We start from the raw sequence: 7775 nt of genomic DNA, 5'->3' as shown, positions 1-7775 counted from the left end.
TGGTGGGGCTGTGCACCTCCTGGGTTAGATGAAGGTCCTGGACTCTCTCCAAGAACCTGCGTGAGCGCTCGGACCTGGCCGACTGCTCTTCCCAGCAGATGTCTGGGAAATTCAGGTCCCCCATGACTACCACATCCCTAGCTTTTACTACCTCGGTGAGCTGACCCAAGAATTCCTGGTCAAGCTCCTCTGCTTGGGTAGGGGGTCTATAGTAGACTCCCACCAATAGGTCCCTTTCCCCTCTTCTGCCTTGAACCCTAACCCAAAGCACTTCAGAGTGCTTCTCCCCTGACTCTTTACTTTGGTGAGGCCTGAGTGCCCCAGTCCTGGCAGCTGCTGCTGGGGTGTTGCTGCTGCCCTCCACTGGATAGAACCCTGGACCAATAGGCCTGAGTCACAGCCAGTAGAAGTGGGAGAGATTGGTGGAGAGGGACTCACCCTCTTTCTCTTCTTTTTTTCTCTCTTCTCTTCTTTTTCTGTCTTTTTCTTTTCTACATCTTCTCTCTCTTTTCCTTTTTTCTGTCTTTTTCTCTCTTCTCTCTCTATCCTCTTTTGTGCCTCCTTTTTCTCTTCTCTCTTCTTTTTTCTTTCCCTTGTTTCTTTTTTCTCTTTCTCTCTTTTTCTCTCTCTTCTCTCCTTTTTTCTATTTCTCTGCCACTACCAGTGCTTTCTAGTGCAGCCAGCAGACCCTCTGCCCCACTGGACTACCCTGCGTCTCCAGCACCATCACTACAGCCTCCAGGCTGTCCAGCAGGGCACTAATGACAATGCAGAGCAGCCTCTGGGCAGCCTGGAAACAGCAATGATGGTGCTGGAGACATGGGACAGCCCAGTGTGGCACAGGCTTCACTGGCTGCATCAGGAAGCATTGGCAGTGGTGAGGGGGTGAGGCTGCTTTTCCCCCACACCGAGCAACATTTTCCCCCAGATGTGCCCCCCCAACACCAGTCAGCAACCAGGGGGGTGTAGGGAGGGGGCTGGCTGCATGTGTTGCTGTTTCTGTTTCCTGTTAGCCTTAAAAGCTCAGTATTAGGGCACTTTGACAGTATGTGGGAAACCTAGATTCAAATCCTTTTTTCCTGATCAGCATGAGAGCTTGAAAACTACTCTCCCATATCCTTGGTGACTTCTCCAACAACTGGCCTGTTGACTATTGAGGGTCATGGTTCAAGCACTTTTTGGGGTTTTTTTTTTCTGACCTGGCCTACATCCACAGAGAGGGTTCATGGCTAAGAGGTCTAACCATTTTTGAGGAATGAGACCTTAAATATTAGTCCAATCCTTCTCCTCAGCTTTTCTTATTGAGTAGATCCAGAGGCTTGTGCTCAACAGCTGACTTTGTAAATCCCATTTTTAGGAACTTAATTTTCCATGTACATCAAAGGGGAACTTGGGCATCTAAATGAGGGCTGTCCACTGGGAGACAGGTTGCCTTGGCCTCTTTGCAGATCTTAGGCCAGGTCCAAATAATTCTCATAGATGTCTAAATGAAACACTGGCTCTTAAATTCTACCCAGTTCCCCAGTCATCCCCAGCCGCCCCCCCCCAAAAAAATCCAGATCAACTTTGTTCAGGTAGGTGCAAAACAACTTAGGTTCTCAAGTTCATTTTTAAATTCATTTGATATTGCTCTCACTCAAGTATGATGAGGTGACAGTAGTGTTTACCAGGACATTATTGAATATCAGATAGTCATTGCTAAAAAGCAAAAAACCCAAAACAACCAAACCAGACATCAGGGACCATAACCCAGGTTTCTCCCTTTCCAGAAAAGCACTCTGTCATTACCCATACACGTCTAGTGTAGCCCAGAAAAACAAGCTGCCTTGCTTGTTCCCCTTCTGACTCCATGTAAGCCAGGTTCAGTGAGGGGGGCAGCAATTAGGGAGCAGAGCCTGCTCCTCGTTCTGCTCCTTATGGCTAGGGACAGACATTAAAAAAGCTGGAACCTGAATTGATTCAATCTTTGCAGGTTAGTCTAGCCTGCCTAGATTGAACTATTTTGGAAGTGAATAGACATTCACTTTTAACTTCAGAAATGCAGGCATATGCCTGCAGTGGCTCAGGCCAGAAGCCAGTAGAGTATCCCTTGGCTGCAAGGAAGCTGTGCTGGGGGGCATGGCCAGCCCTGGCAGTAGCTTGGAGTGAACTGGCCAGGGAGGGGGTTTAATTCCCCCCTCCCTGTCCCACTGACACAGACCTGAGCTGGGGTCAGCCTGGCATTCTCCCCTCACTGCTGCAGTGGCGGGAGCAGGGGCACAGCCGGACACCAACCATCATCACCCTCTGAGGCAGAGACAGCAGGTTATGCTTCCCTTTGCCCCTTGGCAACCACATCAGGGTCTGCTAGCCTTGACCACTGCCACTTCTGATCTCTCCTTGAATGGGGTGTGCAGCAGGATAAGTCCCCTCCTGCCCCCTTCACCAGATGCCAGAGGGAGAGGGGAATAAACCCCCTCCCTGCCCCCTTGCCTAAGGGGCCATGCTGGCCACAGCCCCACCCCTACTGCTGGATCAGCAAAGGGGCATGAACCTGACAGAGGCAGCAACCCATGTCATCATGTCCCAGAGCACAAGTCTCCTCTCAGCAAGGGGTCTGTGCTGCAGGTGCAGGTAGCTCAGGGAGAGTTGCGACAGACTGTGCGGGACAAGTGGCGGCAGCATTAGGAGGGTTTGGGCAGCTATGGCCACCCCTCTGAGCCCTGGTGCTGCCACTCTCCCCTTGCAGTCTGCAGCAGCTCTGACCCTCCCCAACTCCATTCCTGCCCCCACCCACAGCACAGTCCCCCCCTTGGGAAGAGGCCCACACTCCCAGGGAAACCATATCAGGCCCCTGCCCCCTCGCTGCTCCAGGGCATGGCCCCTTAGGTGAGGAGGCAGGGAGGGGGAGTTATTCTGCACTCCCTCCAGTCTCTGGTGAAGGGGGCAGGAGAAGGGGCTTATCCCACAGCTTGCCCTGTGCAGGTAGTGATCAGCAGTGGCAGCAGTTGGGGCGGGCAGACCCCAGCTGCAATCCCCAAGAAGCAGAAAGGGTGGAGGGAGGAATAACCCCATTCCTTGCTTTCTCTGCCACAGGCCATGTCAGCCGGCATTAGGCCATGGCCCCGCCCCTGCCACTGTGGCAGTAAGCGGGGAGTGCCAAGTGGAACCCAGCTTGGGTCTATGCCAGTGGGAAAGGGAGGGTGGAATTAAACTCCATCCCTGGCCAGGTCACTCCAGGCTACTGCTGAGGCTAGCCATGCCCCTGCCACTGGAGCAGTGAGTAGAGAAATGCCTGGCAGGTCCATGCTGGTGGGGAAGGAGAGGGAAGGGAGAATAAACCTCTTCCCTGCTCCCTTCCAGGGTCAGCATCTATCCAGGACCTTGCCCCTGCCTGTCCCTGCTCCAGCTAGGGAGCAGAGGGGCAGGGCCAGCTCTGCTCCCCTGAAGCAGAGAGCAGGCCAGGATGGTGGGGGGACTTGGGTTTAACTTAAACCAGGAAGGGGTCTGGGACAGAAGTTTCATAAACCAGTTTGAGCTCAATCAGTTAAGTCTGACACTACATTCAATCAGGTTTATCTGAAACCAGTTTTGGCCATTTTGAAACTGGTTTATGTGCACTAAACTGGCAGTGTTTATACATGTGCCTGAGACAGCAACAATTTGAGCCAGGACAGATCAGCCTTAAGCTGGCAGAGGGCATGTGGAGTCAGTCCTTGGCTCCAGGTGGCAGCACTGGGTAGCATGGGGCTGGCTGGGGCACAGTGGGGCTGACAGTGCAGAGCTGTGTTGCTAGATGGCAGGCAGCCCCTGCACTTTAGCACCCTCATGCCCCAGCCAGGCCATCACCATCTGCATGTGCATTTCGGTGCAGTTACTGACTTCACCATAAGATAGTATTGTCCCCGACAGTACTATCTCACAGTGGTGTTAATTAGTTTACTGTGCCCGAATACTGGCACATGTGTAGACAGTGATGCTTTACTGTGGAGCTAATTAGTTTACTCCACAGAAAAATGCATGTGTAGAGGCACTCAGTGTGGGTGTGTGGTCTTTGATATAGTGTCTTAATTGTAGTTTTCATGTCTGGACTAATGCTTTTAAAGCCATGTTAATATTTATAAATTAATTGGAGGGCATGGTGAATTTTGAAAAGCAAAGCTATAGAAAACTAAATATAAGAACATAGAAATGTCATACTGGGTTAAACTAATAGTCCATATAGTTCAATATCCTGTCTTCAACAGTGGCAGAAGTGGATATTAAAAAGAGAGCATTGAAACAGATAGATATAGAGTGATTCTATACATTACTGTACCTGGCATCCACCATTATCCAAAATTGCCTCTTGCTTCAAGTGCAGTTTTAGCACCAATCAGTTTCAAGAAGTAACCCCCACACCAAAAAAAAAAATCTGTTTACTAGGACTGTTTACAGACATTCACTTAAAGGTATGATGGGATCTGATCTGCAATCCCAACAATTGCACCTCCTGCCATACTGTGTATGTGTGGCAGGACATGCAATTTAGGATTCAAGATCAGTCTCCAATAGCCCATTTAAGCCCCAGTTCAGTCCCCAAGCTGCCCCCAGTAAGCTGATAGGCAGTAGGTACAGACAGCACTGGAGCCCAGTCAAGTCATGTCTACCTGGCCACACATTCAATTTTTTAGGCATGATTGAAACCATCCACAAAATTATTGCACATTTTTTGTGGCTAGTTTTGCTTTTTGTGGTACAATTAACTGCCTGAATGTGTGGCTATGGGTGAGGACAGAAATTACAATTTTCCCCTTGATCTTGCCACAGAAATTGGTCTGTAGCTGTGACTAAATACTAATGCACAGCTGCAGAGCACTTAAAAAATGACTGATTGGGTGAAAATCTGAACCTTCATTCCAAAATATAGCATCTTCTGTAACTTGTGTCTGTGCTGTCTACCAGCCTGTCTCTGTTTTCAGAATGGGAGGGGGGAAAAGGGAGTGGAGGGAGTTTGGTCTGGAGTGTTTTCAGCTGCCACTGGAGGGTGTGGTGGTTAATTGGAGTGCCCAGTGCTGGCAGGGGAACCCCTAGAGTGAGTTCCTTCTGCTCCCTGTTGCACCTCCCATTCTGAAAACAGCCTGGGCTGGCTGGGAGCTGGCAGAAGGAGGGGCCATTGCTTGGGGAAACAGCTGCAGGCTTCCAGCCAGCAGCTAACTTCTCTTACCCACTGGAACCAACAGTGAATTTCTGTTTGGTCCAGGGGATCATTGTAACTCAGAACACTTCCTGCAAAGTATTCTGAGTTGCAGTGGGGAACTGCACTTCTGTCTGCACCCTATGTTATACTTTAAGACCTCATTAACTGGTTAATTGCACCATAAGTGCAATGTCTGCCAAAGGCCCAAATCTCATAAGTAAGGCTTTATTTTATGGGACCTGCATTAACACTGGTAAAATAGGTCTGTATGTTTTCAGTTAATCTGTGGGTTTCCATGATTGCCTGAAGGAAGGTTTTTGAAATAAATGTATGGATACCAAAATGGAAAAAATATGGTAGAATCTAGGGCTGTGCAAAGCTTCGGTCCCTGATTTGATTCAGCTCAATTCGGTGGCCGAATCTCCGAATCCAAATCAAATCAGAGGACACTAATTTTTCCAAATCGAATCAGAACCATCTGAATCGATTCAGAGAGATTTGGAAAGATTTGGAGATATGGACATAGAGACAGCTTTAAATGTTTTTTCTACATACCTCTAGGTAGCAAGGGCTTGTGAATGCTGCAATATTGGGGTACATGGAGCCTCTGACAGGAGTGTGGGGGGCTCCCCAGCATGCTCAGCAGCAGACCCAGAAGTGGACCAGAAACACTTCCAGTACACTTCTGGGTCTGCTGGAGGGCATGCTGCCCCCCCCACCCCTGCACCTCCCTGGCTTGGTGCCTGGTGCCTCCTGGGCCTTGTGGGGGGCACCTGGGGTCTCCTCATGACCGATCACCAAGCCAGAAAGGCATGGGGGGGCGGGGCCTAGCGTGTTTCCTGGAAGACCCAGAAGTGGACCGGAAGTACTTCTGGTCCTCCTCCGGGTTCACTGCCAAGCAAGTGGAGGGTCCGCCCACACTCCTGTGGGATGCTCCATGCTCCCCAGTATTGTAGCAATCATGAGCCATGCCTGCTACCTCAAGATATGTAGAAAAAACTTTTAAAGCTGTGTCTATGTCTGAATCACTGATTCTCCAAATCAGCATTGAACCTTCAGATTTGGATTCAGCCGAATTGAATCAGGGACAGTGATCCAAATCAATGAATTGAATCACTGTCCATGATTCAGGCCGAATCCAAATTGAATTGGGCCTGTTTCGCACACCCCTAGTAGAATCCTAGGTTTTAAAATGTGTATTTTACGATGCATTTCGAATTGATTATTAAGGGGGGAAAATTTTAGAAAGACATATGGAACACTCGCACACAAACTTGGGTTGTATATTGTGCTTTTTTGGAGTATATTTTTTTATGTGGGCAGGATGGCCCCCCTGTTTTGGCCATGGCCATGGGACCCCAGGGCAGATCATGGCATGGTCAGAGCCCCAGGCAGCTCGTCCAGGGGCATGGGGCGGGGGGTGTGCCCCCTGGTGCTGTGCACACCCTGGAAGAGGCATGGGGGATGTGCCCCCTGGATTTGAGCATGGGGCAGAGGCAGGCTGTCCGCTGTGTGCTGGGCTCTGCGCCCCACTGCCATTGTTGGTGCACCCAACTGCCAGAGCTGTGGATGACACCATGTTCCTCCTGTGTGCTGGCTGTGCCGTGTCCCCTATCTGTGGGGTGGCAAGAGGCACAGCATTGTGTGCAGCTCCCAAGGCAACAGCTCGCACAAATCCAGGGGGCATATGCCCCCCATACCTTCCCCAGGGTGTGTGCAGCAGTGAGAGCCATTCCCCCACATTCCCCTGGACAAGCCACCCATGGCATTGACCATCCCCATGACCTGCCTCAGGGTTCCATTCATCCCAGTCCCTACTCTGCCTCTGCCCCACTCCCTCCATCACTACAGGGGCCTTGGTCTACCCCTTCCCCCCCACCTCCACAGACTTACCTGATGGACAGTGTGTGTGTGTCTCCCACTAAAGACATCCCTGAAATCATCCCTGAACAGGTAAGTTTATGCTGTCTTTTTTCCCATTTACAATTGTTTTATATGGCTACTGTAACTGATAAAACAACATTTTATGAATACTAAAGGTTTTGATGTTGGTTTAACACATAGTCTGTTACCTATGTGTATGAAAAATTTGCTGGTGGTGCTTAGGCTGTATCATTTTAAATTGGTGGTATGCAATCTGTCAGAGTTTGGGAACTGCTGCAATAAACTCTGTTTTGTAGTTAGTAGTGTTTTAAATTGCATTTGGTGTTTTCCTCTGTTTTCTGTAATAAATCTGTCTTTTGTGTTCACACTGCTTGCAAGGAGGGTTTTTTTGTTTACATGAGACACCCTAGTAATTCATTTAGGGCATTTATACACATACGTTTTTGTCCCACAATGCGCCGGATACCCGCTGCTTCTGAGCAGACTTGATTAATTGACTCTGTGCCACATATGAACTGATGTGAACTGTGCTGCACCATGTACAGTTGTATAACCAGCGAAATGCACACCAGTGTGCAGAAAATGGTGGTGGTGCATTTTTAACTAAAAAACCTTCTATGTGTGTTATCTTTGTTGTGTGTGAATTTTGCAATATAGAAGTAAGGTCATTTCTTTTACCTTTAACCTCAGTACATAGAAGCGGACACAGCACATACTAGACGGGTGAGAAGAG

The sequence above is a fragment of the Gavialis gangeticus genome, unplaced genomic scaffold (genome assembly GCF_001723915.1).
Source record: "Gavialis gangeticus isolate Ggan-Ray unplaced genomic scaffold, GavGan_comp1, whole genome shotgun sequence".
Taxonomy (NCBI): domain Eukaryota; kingdom Metazoa; phylum Chordata; order Crocodylia; family Gavialidae; genus Gavialis; species Gavialis gangeticus.
Note: the sequence above shows the minus strand (reverse complement) of the source record.